We start from the raw sequence: 24,479 nt of genomic DNA, 5'->3' as shown, positions 1-24,479 counted from the left end.
GTTATTAACTTATCTGTCTATCTCTGTTTCTTAATTTCTTTTTTATTAAGCACCTTCCTCCTCCCAGCCCGCTCACTTTCTTTAACACGCGACAATTAGTTAATTATTAAATTTATGTCGGCACGCGACAATTAGGTTAAAGAAACTCGATCCTCAGTTTAAATCAATCCTATATATCCTTTAACCCTATCTACTCTTTTGGTGAAATACGCCCTAAATGTAAAAACTTAAACTATAATTTTTCTTTATATCCGACTGATGATATAAGTTGTGACAATGGTAAGACCGATTTTTCAAGATGGTGGAAGTACGACTTCTCCATGTGTTGTCCTTTTTTTCAGAACTCTAGCAATTTATAACTTTTGTGGGTTTATTTTTGTAAGAACTCTTTTTCTTGTTTTTCCTTTATTCGTTAGCATCAAATGGTTTGTACTTTACATTTATATATGGTACTTACATTTAATTACTATTTACATTTTATTATATTCCTTCATTCTCATTTTATTTCTAAATATAATTAAATCAGTTCATTCTATATTTGCATTTTGTGTAATTCTATATGATTTTGATATAATTTCTCGGATCCAGACGTTATCTGCTAATATTACAAACGAACAATAAAAGAAATAAAAAAAAGAAAAAATATATACTCGGCATTTTTTAAAATGCAAATGAAATCCATGTATTCTTATAATGGTTCTTGCTATATAATACTTTTGATTAACTTTCAAGATTGTTTTACAACATCTGCAATATGTGCTTTATAAACGTCACTCTCCCCGCCACCTGATGACTTGCAGTCCACTCTGTCTCGACCTTTACTTCCTACGCCCATCTTCATCAGGTGTTATTTGCTACTCTTTTTGCTCGACCACGTGGGTCCCTTTCTCTTTTCAGTACGGTCAGCGCCTGTACACTTGCTTACTTTGCATATGTGCTAAGACGGCTGCTTCTGTTAATATTATCGCAAGGCAGCTATCATACGATGGCTGTTGATGTTCTTACACGCGCGCCACACGCACTATCTTCCTATCACATCAGTTTTTCTCATACGCAGTTGCTTAAACCTTTAACGGATCTACATCTTAGGATACTCCCTAAAACTCAAGATCTTCCTCTTATGTTTGCTAGACACGCATATGACATTATGAGACCTTTTATACAATCTTAGGTAACAACCTCTTGTCTTTTGTTTTTTTTAATGTTTTTATATGATTTTCTATCGAATATCCGTATATTTTATTTCGCCTCTATTCCTATATTAACGATACCAAATATTATAATATTTTCTTCATTATTGTAATCTTTTTTCACACATTTTTTTTCCATTTTCTATACGCCTTGGCCTTAAAACACTCCCAAAGCATTATTCTAATAGAAATTTACGCCATTTTAATCACCCAATAACACCCTTCAAACATCAACAAATCCTACTTATATAACTGCCATGCATTTACCGTAATTTTTATCTTGCTCTTTTCTTCATTCATTATGCTTTAATTTTCATTTATATTTCTTCCGGTTCATTTTCATTTTTTATCTTAATCTAACCGACTCTAGATTTGAAATTTCCCATTATCTCATATCTAGCTTAATACTCTTCTTCTGAAGAAAAGCATTACACTTTAACATGGCTAGGTATCAAAAGGATTGTTAACCCCTTTTCCTATATGATCTTATTCGCTTATTGTACTGACAAATGAATTTATACTTATTGTTCCTTGTGCCTACTTCCTTTTAATCTCATACCGAACCCTAAAATATTAATGTTTATATATCCCGCTATGTTGCTATATAAAGGACTTTTTCTATATCCTTTAAACTTATTTGATTTTACACATAGGCGCACACAACAATATATATATATATATATATATATATATATACATATATATAAAAATAGATAGATAGATAATCTGAGGTTAGTGTATTCACGATTAATTAATCAATAAAGTTTAACAATGTTTATACAAAAGTGCTCAATACGAAAGAAGAGCACGATACACTCCTTACTTGTTTTTACATAAACAGTAATATGGCGCTGCACATTCATAAGCATATTTTGGTCAGCTAGTTACCAGTAATTAGAGACCTTTCATATTACATTATGAGGGTGGTCCATTTATATACGCGGTGTTATGTGTGAGTAGGGGGTCGACCTTTTATACCATCCACCCTGCTCAACGTCAAATTCCAACTCGAATCCATGTCCAGCCAACCTGACACGTGACAACAAACACGTCCCTCCGGTCAGGTATTTTATAGCTTCCGGTGCAACTTGTCCATTTTACACTCAATATGTATTGACAACTTATATCAAAACATAGCTTCACATCTAATCCCTTGTTTACCTCTCCTGTTAGATATATAGCTTGATCGAGATAGATACGCATAGATATATAAGTAGATCGACAGACCTATAAATAACAGATAATTGCTCGTGTTCCACAATTATATAAAATTCAGGCGAAAGCAAAGTTTGCAAAGAAAAATAAGGCTTTTCTTGTCACAGTGAATTATGATCAAGTACTTACGATAGATGCTGTGTAAAATAAAATTTGGTTGGATGTAAATAAGTTTACATAGGGGTGCGGGTTTGCGTCTGTCTTTAGAGATAGAAATACATGGAAAATACAACCAAATTTTATTTTTCACAACATCTAAGAGAACCTCCTAATATTAAATCCTGTGACAAGAAAGCCTGCTATTTTCATTGCGAGTTCGTATAAGCTGTATCGCCTGAATAGGTTTCTAGTTACTGGTAACTAGCTGGCCGAAACATGTTCATGACTATGTAGCAACATGTTGTTGCTTGTACAAAAACAAATAGATTGTGTATATATATACATATATATATATATAGTTGTGTGTGTGTGTGTGTGTATGTGTGTGCATACTCAAAGATAGATAATTGTTTATCGGACCTCGTTTTTCAGTTTTACTTAAATCATAATTTTACGCTGAGTTTTGAAACCCGTTCGCGCATTTAGTCTTTTCCGACTTCGGAGTTGAATGCGATTAAATACTTACCTATATCCTGCTGTTTATACAGTCTCTACTTTATAGATATCTTTATTAGTTGTTTGGAACGAAAATGAAATTATTTCGAAAAATCTACGGACAATCAACGCTACTATTATATCTCTGCAGTGTAATTTTATTTGAGAAAAAAGTTCAGTTTACAAAACAGTGCATTATCTAGAATTATATTTCCTTGCGGAGTAATCGACGGAAACACACACACACACACACACACACATATATATATATATATGTATATATATATATATATATATATATATATAAACAGCGGGTCCAAAAAGTATCTGATACAAATCAAAAAAGTTCATAAAATGTTATTACACGCAAACAAAGGCGATGACAAACTGCTATTCTAATGTATTTTTGTAGTCATATCTAAGGTTCAAAAAGTAACCAACACACACACAAAATAGTATTAGTTTTTAGTAATATTGCCTTTACTCGCCATAACAGCTTTCAAACGTTTGGGATACTTCCTTACAGGGAGTTAACTGGAATTTTACTCCACTCTTCCTTGTAAATTCGTTTAAGTTCTGTGTGATGTCTCGTATCTCTCATTTGTAAAATAAACTACATCTTTTGGAACATATTTTCAATTAAGTGGAGGTCAGGTGATTGACTTGGTTATCCTAATACCTATATTCCCTGCTCCCGAAATAATGTAATAGGTGCCTTAATCTTGTGCGTAATACCGTTATCCTGCTGGGATATCCAACCATTAGGCACGTTCAAATCTTATGCAAACTTCGAGAGATTATCGTCAAGTATGACCCGATACATTTGAGAATTATTTTTTGTTCTATGATGTGAAGTTTTCAATGGTCGGATGATAAGAAATAACCCCAAGCCATTATACGCCCACCTCCAAATTACACTGTAAGAATAATTTTTAGAGGTGGGGGTGAAATGCTGAGTTTTTTTTTTTTGTCCTCAGACATGCGTTCCACGATTTCGACCAAATAACTCAATTTTTGTATCATCTAACCAAAATATGTTATCCCCCAAACTTGAAAGTTGCTCCAAATGTGTCTTGGCAAATTTCAGACTATTCGTGATATGAACCGATTTTAACAAAGAGATTTTTCCTGTTTTCCGCGATTGGAATCTATTCTGTCGAAGCACCGTCCTAATTGTATTCTTGCATACATGTGTCCCAGATGCTTCTAATTTTTTCTGGAGTTCAGAACAAATTATTCGTGGATCCTTCTTCACTTCACGACCAACTCTTACAAATTTTGGAAGGACACCCTGAACATGGCAGATTTGAAGTTCACCGGTATGACTTCAATCTACGAATCGTGTCACTAACGGTCGAAATTGGGATATATCCTATTGTTGAAATTTTTCTATACCCTGCAGCATCAATGTGTAGCTGAATGATTGATTTTATTGTCCAGAAATTCTCCAGTTTTAGATATTATATAAACAGTGTGTGTAAATTGATAAAAAAAATAATACGCTGCAAAGAGTTATCTGACTAAACCTAACTCCATAGACCAACACATGACAAATATTTGGTTAATTAAAACTATTTTTCTTTTTAACCTTATATATCTAGTTAAGTTATTTATGATTTTTATACGAGATTTGCATTTATCATACAAAATCAATTAGAATTACACTTTATTTTATTTTCGTGTAACTCTCGCAGTCTGCAGAGAAATTGAACGTGCCTTATGGTTGGATATACAAGCAGAATAACGATCCTAAGCACACGACTAAAGCAACAATTACATGATTTCGGGAACAGGCAATATAGGTATTAGATGACCAAGTAAATAACCTGACCTCAACTTAATTGAAAACATGTGCCAAAAGTTGTAACTGATTGTACGAAAGAAAGATCCGATGAATCTGAAAGAACATAGACGAATCTGCCAGGAAGAGTGGGATAAAATTCCAGTTAACATCTGTAACAATCTTGGAAGAAAGCATCCCAAACGTTTGAAAGCAGGTATCGCGAGTAAAGGCAATATTATTAAAAACTAATACCATTTTTTTCATTGTGTTGGATACCATTTGAACCTTAGTTCTGCCATTTATATAATTATCTAGTATATGCGTAATTATATATGATTTCTGATACGAGATTTGTATTTATCATACAAAAATACATTAGAATAGCATTTTGTTATCGCTTTTGTTTATGTGTAATAAAAATTAATGAACTTCTAGCTTTTTATCTGATACTTATTGCACCCACTGCAAAAACGTATATATATATATATATATATATATATATATATATATATATATATATATATATATATTGTATTATCGTTTTCAGAGATTACGTACTGGCAATGTGTCTATTGATATTCATATATCTCACTCGCTTCAAATGTATCGATTTTACCATTGTAATATTAAGTTATGTCTGAATGGTGTATTAATGAGTTATCGTTATTTGTGTGCAGTAAGTAAAACTATCTTCTTTCCACTGTGAAATATTCGTTGTAAGCATCATTATTACCCAATGTTTGAGTACAAAATTTTCCAACAGATTTCCATATATAATCGTGAAAACGAAAATTATTTATTATACTGTATATATTTACTCGTAGTGGTATGCAGTAACTCGAGGGACTTAGTCAAGATCAATACAAATAATTGTTTTAAGAATAACTGTTTTTTTTTAGAATTGGTTTATTAAAAACTCAAAAGATATCCTTTAAGTTCTTATCTGACTGCAACTGGACCAATTCTATCTTCACCAAATGTATTGATTCGTGCCGTTAATCCAGGCTGCTCAACGAATACTGCGTGTGAATGAAAATACATATTACCACATACAAACGCTGTATTATAGTTTATATAGACACATCAATATATGCTCGTAAAATTTTACAATTCAGTATTTATCGAAATATATCACTATATCTATAAACGATGGTACGTGTGTAAGTAATAAATTTAATAGTGAGTGTCTATTAAGGCACATTGTCAAGAGGTAGCATGGCTGCATTTAACATACTTCCCGCTTCATATGTTAATATTTATGCGACATTTTAAAACGATATTCGATTTCTATCGTTTCATCTTTCTTCGTATCGGTTGATACTATTATTTTTCCAAGGCTATCAGAGATGTTACTGAGTGGACAAGTGTATAGTTTGCATGTTCAAGAATATATACATTTGTGTGTGTGTATATATATTTACACACATATAGATATATGTATATATATATATATATATATACGCACAAGAGTATATATGTATATGTATTTATATTTTTTACATGGGGTCACCACTTATCAAGGCCCGAAGGCCACTAAAGGATAAGGGTTATTGCGTGTACAGTAATCAATGAGATAGTATTGTAGTAATTATTAGTATTGAGGGTTTTGATAGAGTGTCTTACTTAAGGGGGCGGTTTGTAAGGAGTTTGTTTATGTTGGACTTGAAGACGTCCAAGTTGTAGTCAGGTGGGAAACAGGAAAGCGGCAGAGAGTTCCACTGGCGTGCAGTTCTAAGAAAGAAGCTTTGACCATGGAATCTACGTTTGGATTTAGGCAAAGATAAAGAGTGGGGAAAATTATTGGCAGTAGTTTCAGCCAGACGGGTGTTTCTCGTGAAATATTGGCGAGGGGGGGCGAGGGATTGAAGCTCAGACGAGCACCTGCCATGGAAATAGCGATAAAACAATGACAGGCTTGCAACGTCTCTTCTGTGGGAGAGAGGTTGCAGGGAAGAGAAAAGGGCATCCCCCACTAAACAACGAAGTCTATTTTGTACCCTGTCAAGGCAGGATAGGCTGTTTTTATCAGCTCCTGCCCAGATGTGGCAGCAGTACTCCATCCTTAGACGTACTTGGCTTTTATAAATATAGAGAATTGCATCAGTAGTGAGATATCTTCTGGAGCGGTAGAAGGGTCCCACCATTTTCCCAGCGTCCCTGGCAACAGATATGATGTACGTGTTCTTTTTTAGATCAGGAGTAAAGGTCAAACCCAGAAGCTTGTAAAAACATGGATCCTCTCCAAGACGAGAGACATGCATTTCAATTGATGCCAGATGGGGATAAGAGCGTTGCTGATGTAAAGATAGAAGCTTGGTTTTGGATGCACTAAAAGTGACCAGTCACCTCGTCCCCCATTGTACCACGTGTTCAAGATCAGAAGAGAGAGAATTAGAGAGCACTTTGTCATTTACGGCCTTTGATGTGTTGCTATAGATGGTCCTGTCATCATCAGAGATGTCAACTAATGATTTAAGTATGTGTTTTGGGAGATCATTGATGTAGATCAGGAATAAAGTTGGACCCAGGATGAACCCCTGAGGGACTCCGGCATTAATACTGTGGGCCTCTGATTTCTGCCCATCAACAACTACTCTTATGAGCCTATCAAAGAGAAATGATTTAATGACTGAGAACACATTTCCAGTTATACCGTAGCTGGAAATCTTGTGAAGTAGACCCTTATGCCATACCTTATCGAAGACCTTCGATATGTCAAGAGCAATTGCCCTGGATGGGAAAACTTTATCAAGAGATTCACTAATCCTGTGTGATATAATCGTTAGCACATCTGCTGTAGATCTTGCAGAGCGGAAACCGTATTGCGTGTCACTAAGAAGGTTGTTTCTGTTGAGGTGGTTGACTACTTCTTTATTTAATATGGATTCCAACAACTTACTCATGACACACAGGAGACGTATCGGTCTGTACTGAGAGGGAAATTACTTTTCACCTGAATTCTTAAATACAGAGAATACTGATGAGGTTTTCCAGGGTGTTGAAAAGCGCTTCTTCTTAAGGCAACGCTTAAACAGTTTTGTAAGTATAGGGGCAAGTTCTGGTTGGAGCTTTTCCAGCACTATAACTGGAATGCCATCAGGGCCAGTTGCTTTACTGGAATCTAGGTTCTTGATTAGCTTGGCGACCTCACGCACAGATATGTGTATGTTGCATAGCGTACTGTCTGTTATAGGAGGAAATACAGTGAGTTGATAGTCATTGTCGCATGAGGTAGAACTAGCTGCAAAGTTCTTGGCAAATAGTCTGGCCTTGTCTGATGCTGACGAGATTACCTCAGGTCCATTGATGATAGTTGGGATAGAACGCACAATTCTGTTCAAGATCCTGTTTGCTATTTGTCAGAACTGGTGGGAACCAAGCCGCTGCTCAGCTACTTTGGATTTAACAGACTGAACATATAGCTCTCTTGCATGTTTTATTACTCTTTTACAGTGGTTGCTGGCAGTCCTGAAACAACTTTAATCTCAGTACATCTATTACGTTGGTAGCTATGGAAAAAGTGATTTCTGTGCGCGATGGAAGCAGCACATTCAGGGGAAACCATGGCTGGCTGTTAGGTGTTTGTAATGGCAATTAAGCTACACAGAATATTTCGCGTTTCATCCACACTAAGATTCATCAGGCTTAACAGTCTGTGTAGCTTAATTGACATATGTATTTTACAACTTACTCTCTAGCTCTACCTACGTAATTACGCTGTTGAAGTGAATACTTAAAGTTTCCGCATGAATTTATACTTTCGTATATTAATTCATGTGATTAGATGGAGAAGTCATATATATATATATATATATATATATATATATATATATATATATATATATATATATATATATATATGAGCTTTTTCATCCTCATAATTTTTTCTTATCACAGACATTTTTTTGTTCAGCTTAATTTTATTAATATATATGTATCACCCACACATACACACACACCCACACCCATATATATATATATATATATATATATATATATGTGTGTGTGTGTGTGTGTGTGTGTGTGTATTATATAGGGGGTTTCTAGTATATGGTTCAGTATACAGGAAGGCGAAAAAAGTGAACACTTACTTTTTTTGAGGAGTTAATTTGAACTAGATTTTTTTCTATGTTATTTAAAAAATCTAATTAAAAATACGATATAAGTGGGATTCTTTATAATCGGAATACATTTGCCACATAATAAAATTTTGAATATATTTTTATATTGTGTTCAATATAATAAATATAATGGTTACAGTGTGTAAAAATTAAGAGGTTTATATAAATAAATAAATAAATAAATATATATATATATATATATATATATATATATATATATATATATATATATATAAATGATGAAAACCGGTGTTGTTTGTTGCAGACCATCTACTAGTTGGCCAGTTGTATATAAATCCCAGGACCGATAGGAACTTTCTATTATGTATGAAAGTGGCACAATATTCACCGAGCTCTCATGATCCATGTTATGACAACCACTACACATTTAAACCCTCCTACAATGTTCAACGCTTGAGGACGCACCTCAACGATGCGTCCGGCCACGGATATTGTCTTTGGTGTAGTTTCAAGTTAGAGTCACTTCACAACTTCAAAGTCGGCTTGAAAGTCAATACCAAAGTTTACTTGGGTGTGCCGAAGAGTGTGGTGATCCCCTGGTGCAATGACGTGGCCGCTGGCAGACTTTTGATGTGGTAGCATGATCCAGCGCCGACCAACAAAAATCTGGCTTCAAAAAGTGCTACAAATGTGTATACTTTCTTACTTACCCCTCCTTACCAACTAAACTCACTGGACTACTTTGTTTTGTCATACGTCTAGAATATCACCAACAGTAACTCCTACTACCGCACAGCCAGCCTTATCCGCTGAATATTCGCCGAGCTCCCGCCAGCGCTTGTAGCAAAGACATGCTTCTTGTTACAGCCCTGTATCAAGGCAGTGATTGAGGCTAAAGGTTCCTACATTCAATAGATGTCACCTCTGTTACATAAACAAGTTACCGTAATTGATTTTTTAAAAAAGGTTTCAAATAAAGCTGTATTGTTTTTGTTTTTTATGGTTCCACCCTCAAAATGCTAAACCCTTGGTTTTCCTTACTTAATTTGTTTACACTTTATGTCAGCACGCGTTTTGTAAACCATAACGCGATTTACCAACATCTCCAGTAACATAAACATCTGATTGAACACACATTCTATTTAATAAAATACTACGGTGTGAAACATATTTAAATGAAAAATCCCAATTTGTATGTATGTATGTATGTATGTATGTATTATGGGTGTATATATAGGTATGTGTGCTGTGTGTGCGGCAATATGCCGTCATTTTTTTTTAATAAATACACGTGTGGTTCGAACACAATATCGATTTAAGTGGATTGCGACTAAGGCAATTACCGAATATTTTACCATACCTTTACAGCTGGTGGATGTAAGACGTGTCGGAAAATGGGATTCAAATTGCCAAAGCTTTAAAGAGAGCACTCTTGCCCGCAAGAAATGCGTGCGCGTTTCCGTTAGAAATTACTGTTAGTGGCCTCTCCTCTAAAGCATTGTCTATACGAATCCAAACTTGCGACACTTGTGCGACAACTACTGCCGGCAGACACATTACCAACTTTTTAATTGTATGTCCACAAACGTGCAAAGCTTATTGTTAAGAACAAAACTTTTTTTTTTCTAATCTACGAGATTCGACTATTCTCGTTTCCTCGGATATGATCGTAATTTAGTTTCTAATAAGGATTGGATTTTATCACCTCGAAGAGACACCTTCAACGCTGTTTTCGGTGACGCAAGCCCTCACCGAAAGTTACATCAACTAAAATGTTGTGGTAATAACAAACTTTATATATTAATACGATAGCATGTGTGTTATTTTGTTTGTCACGCTTATATCTTAGTTTAAATTTCTGACTGCCTGCCGTTTAATTATTATGCCTTTTCATTTCTTGTAATAAATAATTTTAACAAGAACTTTTCATAATTTTGGTTTCGGTTTCGAATATAGCTGAGGGAAATCAATTTCTATATTTACATTTCTTATTTCTTATTTCTTCGTAAGTATTGGTTTCGATTTCGATTCAGGCTGATGCACTTAAGTCATATGAATATATATATATTTATTTTTGAAATCAAAACTTTATAATATATAAAAATAGATTTAAAAAATTGACTCTATAATAATATATATGAAATCTGCATGAATCAAAATATCATATTTCAGCGTATTTTAAGACCGGACTATGCCGAGCGTCCCTGCTAGCTTTTGCAGGTTTCAATTTATGCTGTATATCCTCAGAATGCTAACATGAATAGATTGGATATGAAAGCGTCTGATGTGGAATTTGTGCACCTAGTTAGAATTAAGAAAATAATGTAAATTATGAATTGCAAAATGTTGCGAAACACAAATATTTATTTTGTAAGAGGAAAGCCGTTTGAAATTGATTTATCTTCACAAAATTCAAATATTTAGAAATTATCGTAATCAATAATCTTATGTCGAAAAAAAGAAGCATATTCTAAAATTGCAAGGCATTAAAACCTATTAATCAATTTCTCAAACTTGGCATTTGCTTTGTCTAACGCGTTATCTTGTACGGATTTTCAAATGGAATCCCTCAGGTGATTCACGTGAGTAGATTATTCACGTTTCATTAACCATGTCCTAGAAAGATATTTTCCGTAATTGTATTATTTGAATTTTCACGATTAACGTTCTCATGTGACCTTGGAGGAGGCATCCTCTGATATTATTCAAGTGGTTATTCGTGTGGAGAGTTTGAACATAACCGTTCATATAATCCACGATCAAGTTGAATCTAAAGAAGGTGGCAGGTTATATCGGCTGTACGATTCCATGCATTGTGTGCTTAATACGGATAATTATTAATCTAAATCATACAAACGATAAATCTTCACAAAAATTTGAGAAACATAGTATTAGTAAAATATCAATGTATTTCGAGTTAATCGTATAAAGAAAATCGTTTATAATCTGATGTTTGCCATTTACTCATGTAAATCGCTCATATGAACATCAACAAGAAAACACTACACCAAACCAAATTATTTTATGTGTAAGCTTAGTAAAATTATTATAGCGTAAACATACGTTTACGTTTAATTCTATAAAATGTCCCAACCCTTTTGCGAGAGTTTATTTTGTTTAATTATATTATAGATAACTTCAACAAATTGATTATTTTCTAAATTTAAAACTTGTAATTACATACATTTCAGTCGAGTACTGAAAATGTAATTCATTCTTTCGCAATACAAGATTATCCTTATTGTAAAGGACATTGTTGAATGCTACGTGTTTAGTTAATGTCTTTTGATTAAAAAGAATGACAGCCATTTAAAATCGTGCGCCATTGTCTGGGTGAGACTCGTTGAGCACAAACGTTTAAATTAGGGCGATAAACACGTTTAAAGAACTTTGATTTTTCTCCAAGCAACACTGACTTTGTAATTAAGGAAACATATGTCAAAAAGTGAACAGAACAAGACAACTTAGATAAATGTGAAGCGAATCATACATGAGCTAGGAGTTAAGAATATGAAAAGACAAATGAGAGATATTTATTTACACAATAACGCGCTATCAGACACGTATGCGCACACACATACACACACGTACACACACACACACACACACACACACATATATATATATATATATGTGTGTGTGTGTGTGTGTATGTGTGTGTGTGTGCGTGATCTCCCTGATAAAACTGCTTCGGAGATGGGGATATTTGTTGATGACACCACTCTTTATACCCGACACGAGTTGAAAATAAATGAACACATATCTAAGGAAATGGCAGAAACACTAGAGGATCTCAAACTTGTAGTGAAATGAGGGCAAAAATAGATGACCACATTCAATGCTTCCAGGACTCAGCTTGTTTCCTTCAATAATTAAAACACAACTTTTCTACGACCAATAGTAATTACTAAGACCACACTACCTGAAGCTACCTCCTTTAAACTCCTCGGCCTAACGTTTACATTAAACATATACTGGGATAGATACATTGAGAGCATTGCCAAGGTTGCTGGGTTCTCGCTACCCTGCTAGAAAACTACTTAAGCCTGAAAGTATCCTTTACCTCTATAAAGCCACCATTCGCCAATGTATTGAGTACTGTTGTCACATTTGGGCTGGTGTATCTGCTACTTGACTCTCACGCCTAGACAGGGTTCAAAAGAGAGTCGCTAACCTGATAGGTTCTGAACTGTTATCTAGGCTTTAGCCTGTGCCCTATCGACGAAATGTTGCATCCCTCTACCTGCTCTCTAAGTACTTTAATGGTGAATGCTCTGACAAGCACTCGTACCCCATCGACGTCAATACCCTCGACAAACCCGACAAGTAGCTAAATCCCACCCTTCACAATAGATATCACTAGGTGTAAGAACACCTTCTACACCAATATTTTCTTCCCTAGAACTGTTGGACTTTTGAACTTCCTTCCGGGATTCTGCTTTCCCAACTCTACTGTCATGCAGAAGTTCAAGTGTAATGTGAATATACATCTCGCTACTTATCCTGCTTCATAATACTCCTGCAACTGATGTCCTTGATTGTAGCCCCCTACTTCAGTGTTTCACTGTGCCTAGTTTGGAGTGAAAATTGAATATATATATATATATATATATATATATATATATATATAGTGATAGACGTAAGTTAAGAACGATTCTAAACGGCAAACTCATTAATAAAAAACTTGTCTTATGCAAATAATTTAGTGTGTATCTATTAAGAGCATGCAAAATATACTTGTTTATACAAATATTTAAATCAAATAAATTTTGATTCATCTAAAATAACTACACATTTTGACCCAAACATTTAAGACAATGCCGTTGTTTTTGTTGTTGTTGTTTTTTTAAATAACTGACAAACATTAACAATCTTTTCAGAATATATTCTTGTAACAATAAAAATTGTGGAATCGAGTTTTTGAAATAGCTAAATCAGGAAATTAACGCAAACTGAATGGGAGGATTTTGGCATTTAAGGATGCAAAGTCAACAATTGTTGCAATAACAGATAAAATGAGAAGTTCTGCTGAAGTTGTGCACACGTTTTTGTGCTGCTAAATTGATTATACTTAAAAAAAACAGAAAGGTTTTCCAAAATGGACAGGGTTACTATTCTGAAATCGAGCCGAGGTATATCCTATAAAAAGTTAAATAATAAACGTGCATTTTAAACTAGAACGATTAGAAGATTTCTAAACAGCAAGTAGTTGAAACAATCAAGTAAAAACAGAACCCAAACTTATCAAAAACCCAGGCATCAATTTGTAAAAAGTTACCAAACGTTGAAACCGCGTAGGAACAATTGGTAGTCAAGATCGCCTTACATGTTACAGCAAATTTCCCTCAGATACTTTTTTCTGCAAGGAGGATTGATTAAAATAATAGTGATGATATGATTTGACACGTGTTTGCTATTTTTATGGAATTGTAAATATTGAACAAAGGAATGAATGCACCTTGTTATGTAAATATGCCGGATAAGCATCGTTTGGGATCAAAGAAATCGATTGTGTGACGACAGACCTAGATATTTCAGCCATACAATGCACCAATCCTCTACGCTCGCACTTCAAACAAATTTAAAATAGATGAAGATATCACAGTTTTCAATGACAAGTGTATTTACTTGCCTTGAATCTTATTGAAATTAATGAGGTTTCCTGGTTAGAAATGTTTATGCAAATGATTCAATCAATGATCTTACACAATATGTCGTGCATGGCGAAGTGTGCCTACTGGAAACTTTAAAAACGATTGCCTCTAGTATAAAAGATAGAATTTGTGAAATATTTATTAATATCCGTGAAATTACACGTTATTAGATGAAAATATTGTGAATAATTTTTAGATACAGTGAATAGTTTAGTCTATTTATTCTCGTTAGTTTAACTTGTAATTTTAATGGTTGCGTGTCCTAAATTTTATGATATGTTATTACATTTACTAACTTGAAAATCGACACTTGTTTTAGAAATCAATATTCTCTTGCTTTTGTGGTCGAGAAAATAGAAACATCGATTTTTAGTTTGTTTCTAAAGATATAACTGAATGTACATAAAAACAAAGACTCACAAGCACTATAGACTGTCATAAACTGTTTTCACAATCCGCCGGAAATCAGGTCTGTTTAAGACGTTTATCGTCTAAACGTTTATTTTGGGCCAAACATAGTAGAAAACACAAAAGTTAATATTTATTTAACCATAAAATGTTCAGCATGCAAGGGTATACAGATGAAATATTTCATAATTTAACGTACATATTCGCGGTGTGTTTTAATTTGAATGAGTTAGGTACTTATTATAATTTGAATGTGTGAGGTAGTTATTTTAATTTGAATGTGTTAGGTAGTTATTATAATTTGAATGTGTTAGTACTTATTATGATATGAATGTGTTAGGTAGTTATTATAATTTGAATGTGTTAGGTACTTATTATAATATGAACGTGTTAGACACTTATTATAATTTGAATGGTTGAGATACTTATTATAATTTGAATGTGTTGGACAGTTATTATAATTTGAATGTGTTAGGTACTTATTATGATATGAATGTGTTAGGCACTTATTATAATTTGAGTGTGTTAGGTACTTATTATAATTTGAATGTGTTAGGTACTTATTATAATTTGAATGTGTTAGGTAGTTATTATAATTTGAATGTGTGAGGTACTTATTAGAATTTGAATGTGTTAGACATTTATTATAATTTGAATGGTTGAGATACTTATTATAATTTTAATGTGTTGGGCAGTTATTATAATTTGAATGTGTTAGGTACTTATTATGATATGAATGTGTTAGACACTTATTATAATTTGAATGGTTGAGATACTTATTATAATTTGAATGTGTTGGACAGTTATTATAATTTGAATGTGTTAGGTACTTATTATGATATGAATGTGTTAGGCACTTATTATAATTTGAGTGTGTTAGGTACTTATTATAATTTGAATGTGTTAGGTACTTATTATAATTTGAATGTGTTAGGTAGTTATTATAATTTGAATGTGTGAGGTACTTATTAGAATTTGAATGTGTTAGGTAGTTATTATAATTTGAATGTGTTAGGTACTTAATATAATTTGAATGTGTTAGGTACTTATTATAATTTTAATGTGTTAGGTAGTTATTATAATATGAATGTGTAAAGTACTTATTATAATTTGAATGTGTTAGGTACTTATTATAATTTGAATGTGTGAGGTACTTATTATAATTTGAATGTGTGAGGTACTTATTATAATTTGAATGTGTTAGGCACTTATTATAATTTGAATGTGTTAGGTACTTATTATAATTTGAATGTGTGAGGTACTTATTATAATTTGAATGTGTTAGGTACTTATTATAATTTGAATGTGTTAGGTAGTTATTATAATTTGAATGTGTTAGGCACTTAATAATTTGAATGTGTTAGGCACTTATTATAATTTGAATGTGTTAGGTACTTATTATAATTTGAATGTGTTAGGTACTTATTATAATTTGAATGTGTTAGGTACTTATTATAATTTGAATGTGTTAGGTACCTTATTATAATTTGAATGTGTTAGGCACTTATTATAATTTGAATGTGTTAGGTACTTATTATAATTTGAATGTGTAAGGTAGTTATTATAATATGAATGTGTAGGTACTTATTATAATATAAATGTGTTAGGTAATTATTATAATTTGAATGTGTTAGGCACTTATTATAATTTGAATGTTTTTAGTTTCTAACCCTATAATTCATTCATATGATACTAAAGTTATCTACAATTTAAAGCGAGTAATTGTTTAAAACGGCATCTCATCGCAAAATTATGTCTGTCTTACACAGGATTACTCTGTCGTCTTATAAAGTATACGAGTCTTCTGAATTTTTAAAACTTTCAGTTCATGATGCGTTCTCTCTCTTTCTCTCTCTCTTTCTACCTCTCTCTCTCTCTCTCTGTATATCTACATATATATATACATATATATACATATATAAGTATACTCACAGTATATACACTTGTGCCCGATATTATTCATACCCCTCGGATCTTTGAGATTTCTATAAGAATATTGCTCAAACCAGAAGGTAGACAATATTAAAGGGGTTTCAAACAATAAATCAAGCATAAGCATTTAATTTAAACTCAACAAATAAATAAATTATGCAAGTTTGAAACATTATTCAAAGAAAAACAATAATGGCACTAGTTTCAAAATTATTCATACCTCTCTTACTAATAGTCAATAGCATGCCCTTTATTCTTAATAACTGCCTGTAACCGTTTTGGATATTTATCAACAAGGTTTTTACAAGCATCAACACTGATTTCTGACCGTTCTTCAATGCAGTAGTACTCCAAATCCCTAAAATTTCTAGGTTTCTGCTTTTTAACCTCAGTTTTCAATATGTGCCAGAGGTTTTCGATAGGGTTCAGGTCGGGAATATGGCTAGGCCATTCCAAAACATTAATTTGATTTTCCTCAAACCATTTCTTGACTATTTTGGCAGTATGTTTTGGATCATTATCCTGTTTGAAGGACCCAGTTTGGTCTTAAATGGAGCTTTGCCGCATCCTGTCTAATGTTTTTCTGGAGTATCTCCAAATATTGCTCCTTCTACATGGTTCCATCTATCTTGATCAAACTACCTGGACCACTAGCCGAAAAGGAGCCCCAAAACATTAGGCTACCACCACCATGTTTCACCGTGGGTATGGTGTTCTTTGGGTTGTAAGCTTCTCCTTTCTTCCTCCAAACGTAAGAAGCATCCATATGGCCAAACAATTCAATTTTTGTTTCGTCAGTCCACAAAATACTTGAGAAAACGGACTCTGGAGAATTCACATAGGTCCTAGCAAACTTTAGACGTGCTGCAAGGTGTTTTTCGGTGTGCAATGGAGTCCTTCGTGGTCTTCTTCCTTTCAGACCATTTTCATGCAGAGTCCTTTGCAATGTTTGCCTTGATATTTTTATGCCAGAAGACTCCAGATTTTCTAAAATGTCCTTAGTAGTGGTGGTTGGATTTGCATTAACACTTCTTACAATATTCCTGGTGGCTCTAGCAGACAGTTTCCTTTTCCTTCCTCTACCAATCAAGTTGTTTGTTGTGTGGTGGCTCTGGAATTTTTTGATGATGCTCTGTACTGTTGCTGTAGGGACCTCAAATTTCTTGGAAATTGACTTGTAACCTAAACCATCCTTATGTGAATTCACAATTTTAGTCCTAAGATCATTACTAAGCTCTTTTTTGCTTCCCAATTCTAATAATTTTTATTCTTTTATTGGTTTTCAGTTGATATCATTTTAATTTCTGAAAAATGCAAAAAACGAAATGAAATTAATCAAAGGTTGTATAAAAGCATTCAAAATAAGAATCAAACAGGAAACAAACAGTCAGAAACTCGATTAATACTGAAAAAATAAGGGGGTATGATTATTTTTGAACATTGCAGATTTTATAAATAGCTGTATATTTCTTTTATTACAAGTATCCCGAGATTCTAAAATGACGAAAATGATCAGAAGAGGTTTATTAAGAATATGTATCAATATGGACGTAAACAATAAATTCTTACAAAGTTACACCTAATAAACTCAATTTTCAAGGGGGGGTATGAATAATATCGGGCACAAGTGTAAGTATACACAGAATACACACATATACGCACACACCCATATTTTTATTACTTCTCATGTTTATCTCATAATGAAAGAATAAAGTAGTGTATAATAATACCATAATAACAAAATGACACAAAGTGATTTAAGAAAATATACGTTTTCTTTGTGTCATTATTTTCACTATTCAATGACCGTAGTTGTAAATTAGATGAAAAGTCCGTGAATAATGCAGATTAAGGAGTGAAAAATGAGAGAAAGCTCAATGAAATTAGAAAACCTTGATTTGTCATAAAGACTGTTTATGGCAAATACACTCGTGAGCCAAAACAAAAAAAAGTGGACCAAACCCATTTTATACATTTTATTGCAATAAAAGCTATATTGAACAATAAACAATTGGACAAGGTAACTAAAACGAGACTATTAACACAGTACAAGACATTTGCATTAGTAATTGGTTAGTATGCAATCGCATTCTCTTTTTGATTTCTTTAAAAGATCCATCATTTTAGATATGTTCTTAACCAAAGTGGAACACTGCGAAGAGGAGATGCTATTCCATTCGCTTTGCATAGCTTCCCGCAGTTTGTCATTATTCGAAAAAGTTCTTCCGTCCAATGCACGAGGTATTATGGGCCAAATATTCTCGATTGAGTTTAAATGGGGGTTTGATATGGCTAAGATATCAAATTAATTGAATTATCAGAAAACAATTTTCCTGTGACTTTAGCAGTGTGTGCTGGCGCATTATAATGTTGAAAAATGATGTTCTGGGATATTCTCAGCTTCTGGATACTTGGTAACAGTTCTGTTTCTAATATTTGAATGTATTCGATTGCATTGATTGACTTCTCACATCTAATAAGTTCCCCAACTCCCGCTGCAGTAAAAGTTCCCCATACCAATATCCCTCCATTCCCGTATTTAACTGCCGTTGTTATGCAACTTGGCGAAAATCTTTCTCTAGTTCTTCGATTGCACCGTTCGGGAGCATCACTAACAAGATGAAATATTGATTAATCTAATCAGAAAACATTCCTGAACCAGTCTGTATCTTTCTTACCATTACACAAGAAAAATCATTTTCTATCATTGTTGTTCTTCTTAGATAAAAATAGTTTCTTTGCATGCCTTTTAGAAGAATATTCCATTTCTTAAATCTGTCGAGATATTGTATGTCTAGAAAGTGAATTTCCAGCACCTGTTTTGAATTTTAGCGATGGTCAACATGAATGTCCTTTCAATCCTTCAAAACAGTTAATTTATGCGTGTAGTTGTCCTTCAAAATGGATGCTCTAGGGCGACCAAATCCAGATTTCCCTTTTACCAAGCGTTCGGCTTCGAACCTTTGACCAATTGGCTTCACTACAGAAAGAGGTGTTTACACATTTCTTTTAAAATATCAAATATCTGCTTGTAAATCATTTTTGACTGCCTTAATCCTGATATTCGTTTTTTATATCCTCGCCAAGATGCAGTCTTACCATTTTTAGGATTCATTTTTCCACTTATTATTATATGCTATAATAATAATGTTCTGCAAAATAGAAATTTTCAGTTAACATTAACAAAAATCATAGAAAAATATTGAAAAGTCGATTTCTTCCTTCTTTCACGCTTGACCCATTTTTTGTTGTTGCTCATGAGTGAATATATTCACATTAACACCCTACGATCTTACTACAGTGAAGATATACTAGTGTAATATTTATCACAGATCATAAATTCAATATTAAACCAAGTTATTGAATTTCTAAAATGATTTCATTTATAATTCCTTATTATTATTAAATTTTTCCCGGACTTATATAAATTTTCGTTTTTTTACAATATAATTGTTGGAATTATATTCAATTCTGTGTTGAATTAATTGTACTTTGCTTTACTATATTCGCATTTATGTATATTTTCATCGCCATTTCTCTTTTATTCGTTTTTGGAACCACTCGTCGCGAGCAGCTAGAAGCGTTTCTGTTTAGCGCATGCGCAAAGCAACAAGACATGACGGCATGATCTGCAGTTGAATTGCGGGCGTGCAGTCATTGTTGTAATGGTGGATCTCGATAGAAATAAACTCATCGCGTCATAGGCAAGAGCAAAGTTACGCAAGAGGAAGTCGAGCGCCAGTTTCTATCGATTCGTTGCTCGAACATCAGCAGTGCAAGCCGACGCCATTCACGTTAAATCAAAGCGAGACGATCTCAGATCGAAACTAATATGACATTGGATTTCTCTTTGTGAAAAACTTCCTTGTAACCTTTTCATTCTTGTTTACATTGTTCTCTTAGACCTTCGAATTTTACCCTTATTCACTAAAGCATGGCACTTTGCCACTGAGAAGCATGGATATATTGTGAGGACAATACATGCATGGACTAAGAGATAATCGGAGGTTACATAAGCCACGACAGTCGGTAGTTGAAAGATTTCTTATTATTGTTAAGTAAGGACTTGACCAGCGGGATATCGGTCAATATTTAAATTTATGTATGCTAGTAAGTCGGGAAACAGGAAACACGGGAACATTTCCAAAAGTTTAATATTTTAGGGACGGAGCTATTAAATTAAGAAACTTTCCGGTATCTAGAGACCTAAAGAGTAAAAACACAAGAGTTTGTTGCTTAACAAGATTGTCGGGGCTTTTTTTTACAGGCGTTCTTGTACTACGATTTCATTTGATTACATGTCGTTTTTTACAGGGGTTACTTGTACCATAAGATAATTTATCACATTTCGTTCATGCCCAAAAAGTGCACACTGTGACGATGGGACATGGGTTTAAGTTTAGTAGATAGTGAAAGACCATGATTGAAAACGCAATTTAGACCCTGTCTAATGCGAAATGACTAGCCGTTTATAATTCATGCACTATCACTAGTTAGCTTTGTAGATATATAGGACAATGCCCGGTGTGACCATTGTTTTCGTTGCAAAGGGAGTCCACTTACTTGTCAATGGTTATTACGTATTTATTCAAATAGAACGAACAATTTTAATACTGACATCTCTGATACATTTCTTTTATCTATGCCAATCGGTGGTAGAGAGATTTATTATTGTTAAAAGAAAGCAGATTAGTCTTAGTAGCATTACATGTAATGATTAGGGCTGTGACAACAGCGTATTATTTCATCGTTTGGACTCTTGTATACTATCCTTTAATATCTTATATGTTTTTATATAGACTTGTGTGGTTCTCGGTTGATTCACTGTATCCTACTGTGTTAGATATATTCTTGAGAGTCAAAAGAATGAAAAGAATATTCTGTTGTCACAGTAATAATTATGATACATTTTCACCGTCATTACACTACAATCAAGAATCATTTTTGTATATTGCCTTGAGCGTTCTGATATTATTTTCATTTTTCACATGAGGGTTTGTAATATGAATAATTACAATTATTCGACTATCGTTTGCACCTTGAATGTCATTCTAAAAACGTTTCGGTTGATGTAACCTCCGACAATCTGTTAGTTCATGTATTTTGTGGATAAAATAAAGACCCTTGCCCAGAATTTTGTATCGATTCCACAGTAAGATTTCCGAGTTTAACTAAAGCATCTGAAGAAAGTCGATGTTTCACGTAGCCGAAATTATCGGCCATACAAGATAGTTCGAATAATCCCGGCTCTTGCTATAATTTAATATTTTCGGGCACAGGGGAAATGAACTGTCTCTTAAGCATAAAGAAGTTAACATATGAAGATGTATCCAATGCAGTTTAGTTTGGACAGAATTATCAATCTCAGCATATATCATTCAATCCTTGTAAAATTTCACAGCATCAATTCCCACGGTAGAGAATCACGCAAACATATGCCCCTTGTTTTGTTTTCTTATATATTGTTAGATTTCAAATTTCCATATAGAAAATATACGAATTATGCCTGAATATTACGTCTCAAATTTTAATTAAAAAAGAAAAACAATCGATCCCACTTTATCAACTAAGCTCCAGCCCGTGTCTCATCACCGCAATGTTGCATCAATGTGCCTGTTTTTACAAATATTCAAATGGAATGTGTTCTGATGTTCGACATACATATCCCCGACAAATCCCCTTAGTAATAAGATCTCGGCACTATATTGATTTAAGCATATTACAAATTCAAGTTGTATATAATCAGTAAAATGTAATGAAAAATCTTATTTTATAAAGAGTTCTCTGGTGTCACATGGGCGCTTGGCCGCAGAAGTTGTAGGCCGCATCCTTCGAAACAGATTAGCTTTACTTGCGATTGTCTTCTAAGATATAGTAAATAGTAAACGCCGTCAGCTATGATAGTTTAAAACAAGCGAGCAGCACGCTTTTGGGTTTATACGGATGGAGTTATGTTATGCCAAAGCGTTTATGGATTGTGTTTTAGATTTTGACGTTTAATCAATTCCAATGTTATTATTTCATTAATATTTATATTAGTGTTCATTGTATGATATGACCAGCATGCTCACTTGCCTTATTCAAATGTATGGTTTTAAGATAACGTATTGTAATAATTATGATTGTTTCTCATCCTGAATATCTGATATATGAATTTCAATTAAACAATCTTCAATTATATAAAAGAAAAGATGTCGGCTAGTGTGTTGTATATATGTGTGTTTGTAAGTCTCGCTAAACATTTCGAAATTTAAATCAGATAAGTATGATTCTGAAATTGTCTTCAACTACTGACAGACACATAATGTGTGAAGTTTAGAAGAAAATATTCATTTTTTTTCCACTTTACTGACCGCAGAATCTAATAGGAGAGGTCACGTAAAATAATCTATTTCTATACATCTTGACATTCATGAATCGCTTCACCTCTCGGATAAGTTAAGCACATAAATTTGCAATTTCATTATATGACTATCGCCGTGACAGAATAGGTTAGAGGGTTATCTCAGAACCATTCGTTTTTACGTTCGATGTTGAGCCCACCTTATGGCGGACGTTTTAATTTTTTTTATCTTAAAATATTTGCGAAAATATTTATTTTTGTAAACATTTGGATTTAAACAGGATTAAATGGTTTTTAAAATACTTTTTGTACCTTGTATTATTTACTTGCCTGAAAAATATACTAAGACGGATTTATTTATCAGCGATTGATTTAGCTGACGGTTAATTTAAAAATGGAATTATTATTAAATGCATGAATATTAATTGCGTAAATAACATTTTTTTAAATATCGTAACCGTTTAAAACATTTTTCCCGTTCACATGCTCCTATTAGAAATCCGTAGCAGTAAATCTACATCGGTGGAATTTTTTAAAACTCATATAAATTATTGAACAGTAAAAATAATTAAATCAAAGCAAAAATCATTTAGCAAGTGTAGTTTAATTTTGTATCCTTTTTTATGTGGCCCGGGCAAGGCCAGATAGCTATGCTATTAAATTATATAATATCTCTGCGTGTGTATGTCCAGCCAGAAGCCAAAACACACTACAATAATTCATAATTTGAAATTGGCTTGATCGTCAGAGCCTTGGATAAAATTATCAAGTATTTTTTTCAAATGATAGCTTTTTAGGGATAGATTTTTCAAATTATTCACGCGATATAGGGTCGTCAAATTTACCGTCTTTTGGTAATGACGTTTTGGGGGTATTCGCAAATTTTCATAGCATGTGCCAAGCCTAGAACTGTCTTGAAGTAACAAAGGTTGTTTTTAATTCATCTCACTATTTGAGCTGTTGGAAACATCTATTAACAGTAAGGTTGCGGTTGCGATCTCAAGCTTGCTTTTGTTAAAAATTTATTTTTGATATTATACTAGCATGGGTGCCCGGCGTTGCCCAGGTGTTTGTAGGTGTATGGTGAGCAAAAATAAAAATAAAAAAAAACAACCTCAAAAACGATCATTTTTTTTTAATTTGACCCCTATTATGACCCCTTAACATTTATTGTTTTGGACTCAAATCAAGTTATTAAGTTAGAATCCTGTCCAAGGAACCTATATCTAAAATCTCAAGAGTTTAGACCCAAAATTGTCGGAGGAGTTTGGTAGAGTT

Source organism: Euprymna scolopes, chromosome 4 (assembly GCF_053919585.1).
Source record: "Euprymna scolopes isolate OS-2025 chromosome 4, ASM5391958v1, whole genome shotgun sequence".
Classification (NCBI taxonomy): domain Eukaryota; kingdom Metazoa; phylum Mollusca; class Cephalopoda; order Sepiida; family Sepiolidae; genus Euprymna; species Euprymna scolopes.
The sequence above is the reverse complement of the archived record's forward strand: the minus strand, read 5'-3'. Positions refer to the sequence as shown.